Raw genomic sequence first — 9,028 nt, 5'->3', positions numbered from 1 at the left:
ACCCCCAGACTGGCTGATATGTACCCCCAGACTGGCGGATATGTACCCCCAGACTGGCGGATATGTACTCCCAGACTGGCGGATACGTACTCCCAGACTGGCGGATACGTACCCTCAGACTGGCGGATATGTACCTCCCTTGACTTTACTTGTCCACGTCGGTCTACAGCCGGCTACTTTCGGCTTACCACTCAAACGGACCCTGTGTGTGTGTGCTCTCCACCATGTGTGGCTAGCAGGAAAGGGTAGGTTTTAACCCTGTGTGATGTTAGCAGTAAAGCTGAATTTGAGCTAATCAGAAGAAGGGTAGGTTTTAACACTGTGTGATGTTAGCAGTAAAGCTGAACTTGAGCTAATCTGGAGGCCACCTGTCGGAAGAGCCATCACTCACTAAGGCTATTAACCATAGTCCTAGCTAGAACCGTACATGTGCTGAACAGACACAAACTCTCTGCCACACACACACACACACAGGTATTCTAGAGAGGTTCCTCGGTGCAATTGCAGGGTGACAGAGGACACTCCTCCTGGTCAGGATGATATTCTCTGGATATTCAGGTTGTCTTCATACCTCTAAAGCCTCAACTGTAAGTCTGCATTACTAATGGAGTTGTGATGTGAGGACTGGAGTAGAAGTAGCTGTGTGATTTAAAAAAAAATGTATTTATTTTTTATTTCACCTTTATTTAACCAGGTAGGCTAGTTGAGAACAAGTTCTCATTTACAACTGCGACCTGGACAAGATAAAGCATAGCAGTGTGAACAGACAACACAGAGTTACACATGGAGTAAACAATTAACAAGTCAATAACACAGTAGAAAAAAGGGGAGTCTATATACAATGTGTGCAAAAGGCATGAGGTAGGCAAATAATTACAATATTGCAGATTAACACTGGAGTGATAAATGATCATGTACAGGTAGAGATTGGTGTGGTTACTTACAGGCCTCAGATACTGTTACTTACAGTATCTGAGGCCTTTTTGGTTAGTTGATTGGTTATGGTACCGTTTCTGGTTTTGTCAGGTTGAGACCTTCTGTATCAGATTAACACCAAAAACAGAGAACACTGCTGGTTGGCTCCCCTCCCTGGCTCTGGTCCTAGACCTAGCACCACCCCTCCTGGGTCCTAAACCTAGCACCACCCCTCCTGGGTCCTAGACCTAGCACCACCTCTGCTGGGTCCTAAACCTAGCACCACCCCTCCTGGGTCCTAGACCTAGCACCACCCCTCCTGGGTCCTAGACCTAGCATCACCCCTCCTGGGTCCTAGACCTAGCACCACACCTCCTGGGTCCTAGACCTAGCACCACCTCTGCTGGGTCCTAGACCTAGCACCACCTCTGCTGGGTCCTAGACCTAGCACCACCTCTGCTGGGTCCTAGACCTAGCACCACCCCTCCTGGGTCCTAAACCTAGCACCACCCCTCCTGGGTCCTAAACCTAGCACCACCCCTCCTGGGTCCTAGACCTAGCACCACCCCTCCTGGGTCCTAGACCTAGCACCACCTCTGCTGGGTCCTAGATCTAGCACCACCCCTCCTGGGTCCTAGACCTAACACCACCCCTCCTGGGTCCTAGACCTAGCACCACCTCTGCTGGGTCCAAGACCTAGCACCACCTCTGCTGGGTCCTAGGCCTAGCACCACCTCTGCTGGGTCCTAAACCTAGCACCACCCCTCCTAATTCCCAGCTCCACCCCTCCTGGGTCCTGTGTCCTAGCACCACCCCTCCTGGGTCCTGTGTCCTAGCACCACTCCTCCTAGTTCCTAGACCTAGCACCACCCCTCCTAGTTCCTAGACCTAGCACCACCCCTCCTAATTCCCAGCTCTAGACCTAGCACCACCCCTCCTGGGTCCTGTGTCCTAGCACCACCCCTCCTAGTTCCTAGACCTAGCACCACCTCTGCTGGGTCCTAGACCTAGCACCACCTCTGCTGGGTCCTAGACCTAGCACCACCCCTCCTAATTCCCAGCTCTAGACCTAGCACCACCCCTCCTGGGTCCTGTGTCCTAGCACCACCCCTCCTAGTTCCTAGACCTAGCACCACCTCTGCTGGGTCCTAGACCTAGCACCACCTCTCCTGGGTCCTAGACCTAGCACCACCCCTCCTAGTTCCTAGACCTAGCACCACCCCTCCAAGTTCCTGTGTCCTAGCACCACCCCTCCTAATTCCCAGCTCTAGACCTAGCACCACCCCTCCTGGGTCCTAAACCTAGCACCACCCCTCCTGGGTCCTAGACCTAGCACCACCCCTCCTGGGTCCTAGACCTAGCACCACCCCTCCTGGGTCCTAGACCTAGCACCACCCCTCCTAGTTCCTAGACCTAGCACCACCTCTGCTGGGTCCTAAACCTAGCACCACCCCTCCTGGGTCCTGTGTCCTAGCACCACCCCTCCTAGTTCCTAGACCTAGCACCACCCCTCCTGGGTCCTAGACCTAGCACCACCTCTGCTGGGTCCTAGACCTAGCACCACCCCTCCTAGTTCCTAGACCTAGCACCACCCCTCCTAGTTCCTAGACCTAGCACCACCTCTGCTGGGTCCTAGACCTAGCACCACCCCTCCTAGTTCCTAGACCTAGCACCACCCCTCCTGGGTCCTAGACCTAGCACCACCCCTCCTGGGTCCTAGACCTAGCACCACCCCTCCTGGGTCCTAGACCTAGCACCACCCCTCCTAGTTCCTAGACCTAGCACCACCTCTGCTGGGTCCTAGACCTAGCACCACCTCTGCTGGGTCCTAGACCTAGCACCACCCCTCCTAATTCCCAGCTCTAGACCTAGCACCACCCCTCCTGGGTCCTGTGTCCTAGCACCACCCCTCCTAGTTCCTAGACCTAGCACCACCCCTCCTAGTTCCTAGACCTAGCACCACCCCTCCTAGTTCCTAGACCTAGCACCACCCCTCCAAGTTCCTGTGTCCTAGCACCACCCCTCCTAATTCCCAGCTCTAGACCTAGCACCACCCCTCCTGGGTCCTAAACCTAGCACCACCCCTCCTGGGTCCTAGACCTAGCACCACCCCTCCTGGGTCCTAGACCTAGCACCACCCCTCCTGGGTCCTAGACCTAGCACCACCCCTCCTGGGTCCTAGACCTAGCACCACCCCTCCTGGGTCCTAGACCTAGCACCACCCCTCCTGGGTCCTAGACCTAGCACCACCCCTCCTGGGTCCTAGACCTAGCACCACCCCTCCTGGGTCCTAAACCTAGCACCACCCCTTCTGGGTCCTGTGTCCTAGCACCACCCCTCCTAGTTCCTAGACCTAGCACCACCCCTCCTAATTCCCAGCTCTAGACCTAGCACCACCCCTTCTGGGTCCTGTGTCCTAGCACCACCCCTCCTGGGTCCTAGACCTAGCACCACCTCTGCTGGGTCCTAAACCTAGCACCACCCCTTCTGGGTCCTGTGTCCTAGCACCACCCCTCCTGGGTCCTAGACCTAGCACCACCCCTCCTGGGTCCTAGACCTAGCACCACCCCTCCTAGTTCCTAGACCTAGCACCACCTCTGCTGGGTCCTAGACCTAGCACCACCTCTGCTGGGTCCTAGACCTAGCACCACCCCTCCTAATTCCCAGCTCTAGACCTAGCACCACCCCTCCTGGGTCCTGTGTCCTAGCACCACCCCTCCTAGTTCCTAGACCTAGCACCACCCCTCCTAGTTCCTAGACCTAGCACCACCCCTCCTAGTTCCTAGACCTAGCACCACCCCTCCAAGTTCCTGTGTCCTAGCACCACCCCTCCTAATTCCCAGCTCTAGACCTAGCACCACCCCTCCTGGGTCCTAAACCTAGCACCACCCCTCCTGGGTCCTAGACCTAGCACCACCCCTCCTGGGTCCTAGACCTAGCACCACCCCTCCTGGGTCCTAGACCTAGCACCACCCCTCCTGGGTCCTAGACCTAGCACCACCCCTCCTGGGTCCTAGACCTAGCACCACCCCTCCTGGGTCCTAGACCTAGCACCACCCCTCCTGGGTCCTAGACCTAGCATCACCCCTCCTGGGTCCTAGACCTAGCACCACCTCTGCTGGGTCCAAGACCTAGCACCACCTCTGCTGGGTCCTAGGCCTAGCACCACCTCTGCTGGGTCCTAAACCCAGCACCACCCCTTCTGGGTCCTAGACCTAGCACCACCCCTCCTAATTCCCAGCTCTTGACCTAGCACCACCCCTTCTGGGTCCTGTGTCCTAGCACCACCCCTCCTAGTTCCTAGACCTAGCACCACCCCTCCTAATTCCCAGCTCTAGACCTAGCACCACCCCTTCTGGGTCCTGTGTCCTAGCACCACCCCTCCTGGGTCCTAGACCTAGCACCACCTCTGCTGGGTCCTAAACCTAGCACCACCCCTTCTGGGTCCTGTGTCCTAGCACCACCCCTCCTGGGTCCTGTGTCCTAGCACCACCCCTCCTAGTTCCTAGACCTAGCACCACCCCTCCTAGTTCCTAAACCTAGCACCACCCCTCCAAGTTCCTAGACCTAGCACCACCCCTCCTAATTCCCAGCTCTAGACCTAGCACCACCCCTCCTAGTTCCTAGACCTAGCACCACCCCTCCTAGTTCCTAGACCTAGCACCACCCCTCCTAGTTCCTAGACCTAGCACCACCCCTCCAAGTTCCTAGACCTAGCACCACCCCTCCTAGTTCCTAGACCTAGCACCACCCCTCCAAGTTCCTAGACCTAGCACCACCCCTCCTAGTTCCTAGACCTAGCACCACCCCTCCAAGTTCCTAAACCTAGCACCACCCCTCCAAGTTCCTAGACCTAGCACCACCCCTCCTAGTTCCTAGACCTAGCACCACCCCTCCTAGTTCCTAGACCTAGCACCACCCCTCCAAGTTCCTAAACCTAGCACCACCCCTCCAAGTTCCTGTGTCCTAGCACCACCCCTCCTAATTCCCAGCTCTAGACCTAGCACCACCCCTCCTGGGTCCTGTGTCCTAGCTCTATTCTCTCCCCTGGCTGGAGGCTAGCTGGGTTTCTGGGGAAAACAACCATGACCTTGCAGCATGGCAACAGAGGTCAGGGACAGAGAGCTGTCACCTAGGAGCCATTACCCCCAGCCAAGCCAGTGATTCAGCCACAGCTAGAATGACCTCAGTAATTCAGCCCAGCCTGTCTGGTCATTCAGCCCAGCCTGTCTGGTCATTCAGCCCAGCCTGTCTGGTCATTCAGCCCAGCCTGTCTGGTCATTCAGCCCAGCCTGTCTGGTCATTCAGCCCGGCCTGTCTGGTCATTCAGCCCAGCCTGTCTGGTCATTCAGCCCAGCCTGTCTGGTCATTCAGCCCAGCCTGTCTGGTCATTCAGCCCAGCCTGTCTGGTCATTCAGCCCAGCCTGTCTGGTCATTCAGCCCGGCCGACCAGTCATTCAGCCCGGCCCGGCCAGTCATTCAGCCCGGCCCGGCCAGTCATTCAGCCCGGCCCGGCCAGTCATTCAGCCCGGCCCGGCCAGTCATTTAGCCCGGCCCGGCTAGTCATTTAGCCCGGCCTGGCCAGTCATTCAGCCAAACCCCCCTGCTGGTCCCAAAGCAGCACTGCAACAGAGGCCAGGGACACAGCTAACAGTAAACCCAGTCATTCAGCCCAGCCCGGCCAGTCATTCAGCCCAGCCCGGCCAGTCATTCAGCCCAGCCTGGCCAGTCATTTAGCCCAGCCTGACCAGTCATTCAGCCCAGCCTGACCAGTCATTCAGCCCAGCCTGTCCAGTCATTCAGCCCAGCTTGTTCAGTCATTTAGCCCAGCCTGACCAGTCATTTAGCCCAGCCTGTCCAGTCATTTAGCCCAGCCTGTCCAGTCATTCAGCCCAGCCTGTCCAGTCACTCAGCCCAGCCTGTCCAGTCATTCAGCCCAGCTTGTTCAGTCGTTTAGCCCAGCCTGACCAGTCATTTAGCCCAGCCTGACCAGTCATTCAGCCCAGCCTGTCCAGTCATTCAGCCCAGCTTGTTCAGTCATTTAGCCCAGCCTGACCAGTCATTTAGCCCAGCTTGTTCCGTCATTCAGCCCAGCCCCCCCTGTTGATTCTCACTGGGCTCCAGACAGTAGCAGCTCCAGCAGTGGACACTCTGCCTCACAGCAGTACACAGAGAGGAGATGAGGGAGGAGAGACGAGCTCAGCAGACCATGAAGGAGAGGGTGAGACGATACAATTGTGGAACAGTGAGAGGAAGTGAGAGTGAGCGAGAAAGAGAGGAGGCAGGGTGGGCTGAGTGCTCTGTCAGTCTTTCTGACGGATGTTGTAGTTGACTGTGAATGGTGGACTCTGGGCAATGAAGCTGGCTGTCTATCCTCATGAACAGTCTAGTCTCTCTGTTAGAGATGCTGTGTCACTGCCTGTACCCTCACTCTAACCCTGTACTGTCTACTTCTCTTTCCGGGATTCTACCGGCATATTGGTGATTTAGCTCTTATGTTGCGTGTGGTCGTCTGGACGGCGGATAGAGTGAGAGGTAGGTGTGTGTGTGTGTGTGTGTGAACGTTTGTGTGCTGCAGGCTTGGTGATGCAGGTTGCTAGATGAGAGGAGAGGACTGCAGCAGCTGCTTTCTCTCCCTCTTCTATAGTGATGTCATGCTAACTGATGCAGAGGTGCTGGAGGACAGGGTAGTTTTGTAAACAGAACAGACGGTGAACTAGGAGAGATGGTGGGGGTCTGTCGAACTAGGAGAGATGGTGGGGGTGTTGTCCAACTAGGAGAGATGGCGGGGGTCTGTCGAACTGGGAGAGATGGTGGGAGTGTTGTTGAACTAGGAGAGATGGTGGGGGTGTTGTTGAACTAGGAGAGATGGTGGGGGTGTTGTTGAACTAAGAGAGATGGTGGGGGTGTTGTTGAACTAAGAGAGATGGTGGGAGTGTTGTTGAACTAGGAGAGATGGTGGGGGTGTTGGTGAACTAGGAGAGATGGCGGGGGTGTTGTTGAACTAAGAGAGATGGTGGGAGTGTTGTCCAACTAGGAGAGATGGTCGGGGTGTTGTCGAACTAGGAGAGATGGTGGGGGTGTTGTCCAACTAGGAGAGATGGTGGGGGTGTTGTTGAACTAAGAGAGATGGTGGGAGTGTTGTTGAACTAAGAGAGATGGTGGGAGTGTTGTTGAACTAGGAGAGATGGTGGGGTGTTGTCGAACTGGGAGAGATGGTGGGGGTGTTGTCCAACTAGGAGAGATGGCGGGGTGTTGTCCAACTAGGAGAGATGGCGGGGTGTTGTCCAACTAGGAGAGATGGCGAGGGTGTTGTCCAACTAGGAGAGATGGCGGGGGTGTTGTCCAACTAGGAGAGATGGCGGGGGTGTTGTCCAACTAGGAGAGATGGCGGGGGTGTTGTCCAACTAGGAGAGATGGCGGGGGTGTTGTCCAACTAGGAGAGATGGCGGGGGTGTTGTCCAACTAGGAGAGATGGCGGGGGTGTTGTCCAACTAGGAGAGATGGCGGGGGTGTTGTCCAACTAGGAGAGATGGCGGGGGTGTTGTCCAACTAGGAGAGATGGCGGGGGTGTTGTTGAACTAGGAGAGATGGTGGGGGTGTTGTCCAACTAGGAGAGATGGCGGGGGTGTTGTCCAACTAGGAGAGATGGTGGGGGTGTTGTCCAACTAGGAGAGATGGTGGGGGTGTTGTCCAACTAGGAGAGATGGTGGGGGTGTTGTCCAACTAGGAGAGATGGCGGGGGTGTTGTCCAACTAGGAGAGATGGCGGGGGTGTTGTCCAACTAGGAGAGATGGCGGGGGTGTTGTCCAACTAGGAGAGATGGTGGGGGTGTTGTCCAACTAGGAGAGATGGTGGGGGTGTTGTCCAACTAGGAGAGATGGTGGGGGTGTTGGTGAACTAGGAGAGATGGTGGGGGTGTTGTCCAACTAGGAGAGATGGTGGGGGTGTTGTCCAACTAGGAGAGATGGTGGGGGTGTTGTCCAACTAGGAGAGATGGTGGGGGTGTTGTCCAACGAGGAGAGATGGTGGGGGTGTTGTTGAACTAGGAGAGATGGTGGGGGTGTTGGTGAACTAGGAGAGATGGTGGGGGTGTTGTCCAACTAGGAGAGATGGCGGGGGTGTTGTCCAACTAGGAGAGATGGCGGGGGTGTTGTCCAACTAGGAGAGATGGCGGGGGTGTTGTCCAACTAGGAGAGATGGTGGGGGTGTTGTCCAACTAGGAGAGATGGCGGGGGTGTTGTCCAACTAGGAGAGATGGCGGGGGTGTTGTCCAACTAGGAGAGATGGCGGGGGTGTTGTCCAACTAGGAGAGATGGCGGGGTGTTGTCCAACTAGGAGAGATGGTAGGGGTGTTGTCCAACTAGGAAAGATGGTGGGGGTGTTGTCCAACTAGGAAAGATGGTGGGGGTGTTGTCCAACTAGGAGAGATGGTGGGGTGTTGTCCAACTAGGAGAGATGGTGGGGTGTTGTCCAACTAGGAGAGATGGTGGGGGTGTTGTCCAACTAGGAGAGATGGTGGTGGTGTTGTCCAACTAGGAGAGATGGTGGTGGTGTTGTCCAACTAGGAGAGATGGCGGGGGTGTTGTCCAACTAGGAGAGATGGTGGGGGTGTTGTCCAACTAGGAGAGATGGTGGGGGTGTTGTCCAACGAGGAGAGATGGTGGGGGTGTTGTCCAACGAGGAGAGATGGTGGGGGTGTTGTCCAACGAGGAGAGATGGTGGGGGTGTTGTCGAACGAGGAGAGATGGTGGGGGTGTTGTCGAACGAGGAGAGATGGTGGGGGTGTTGTCGAACGAGGAGAGATGGTGGGGGTGTTGTCCAACGAGGAGAGATGGTGGGGGTGTTGTCGAACGAGGAGAGATGGTGGGGGTGTTGTCGAACTAGGAGAGATGGTGGGGGTGTTGTCGAACTAGGAGAGATGGTGTTTTGCGTTGAACTAGGAGAGGTGGTGGGGGTGTTGTTGAACTAGGAGAGATATTGGAGGTGTTGTTGAACTAGGAGAGATGGTGGGGTGTTGTCCAACTAGGAGAGATGGTGGGGGTGTTGTCCAACTAGGAGAGATGGCGGGGGTGTTGTCCAACTAGGAGAGATGGTGGGGTGTTGTCCAACT

At 56.2% G+C, this 9,028-nt stretch overlaps 1 long non-coding RNA gene across 20 annotated transcripts; it reads right to left on the bottom strand.

Moving 5' to 3' along the window:
- Positions 1 to 1,302: 1,302 nt before the first annotated feature.
- Positions 1,303 to 3,555, bottom strand: LOC127918952 (uncharacterized). 20 transcript variants are annotated; one of them, XR_008101480.1, is made up of 4 exons: positions 3,529 to 3,555; positions 2,414 to 2,469; positions 2,165 to 2,188; positions 1,303 to 1,341 (listed from the first exon to the last, which is right to left on the bottom strand). It is a non-coding gene; the product is annotated as an uncharacterized LOC127918952 (long non-coding RNA). The 20 variants fall into 20 exon arrangements; XR_008101483.1 differs by lacking the exon at positions 3,529 to 3,555 and adding an exon at positions 3,501 to 3,527; XR_008101486.1 differs by lacking the exon at positions 3,529 to 3,555 and adding an exon at positions 2,722 to 2,748.
- Positions 3,556 to 9,028: the final 5,473 nt, after the last annotated feature.

The sequence above is a fragment of the Oncorhynchus keta genome, unplaced genomic scaffold (genome assembly GCF_023373465.1).
Source record: "Oncorhynchus keta strain PuntledgeMale-10-30-2019 unplaced genomic scaffold, Oket_V2 Un_contig_1530_pilon_pilon, whole genome shotgun sequence".
In the NCBI taxonomy this organism is placed as follows: Eukaryota; Metazoa; Chordata; class Actinopteri; order Salmoniformes; family Salmonidae; genus Oncorhynchus; species Oncorhynchus keta.
Note: the sequence above shows the minus strand (reverse complement) of the source record. Positions and strands in the feature narration are given on the sequence as shown.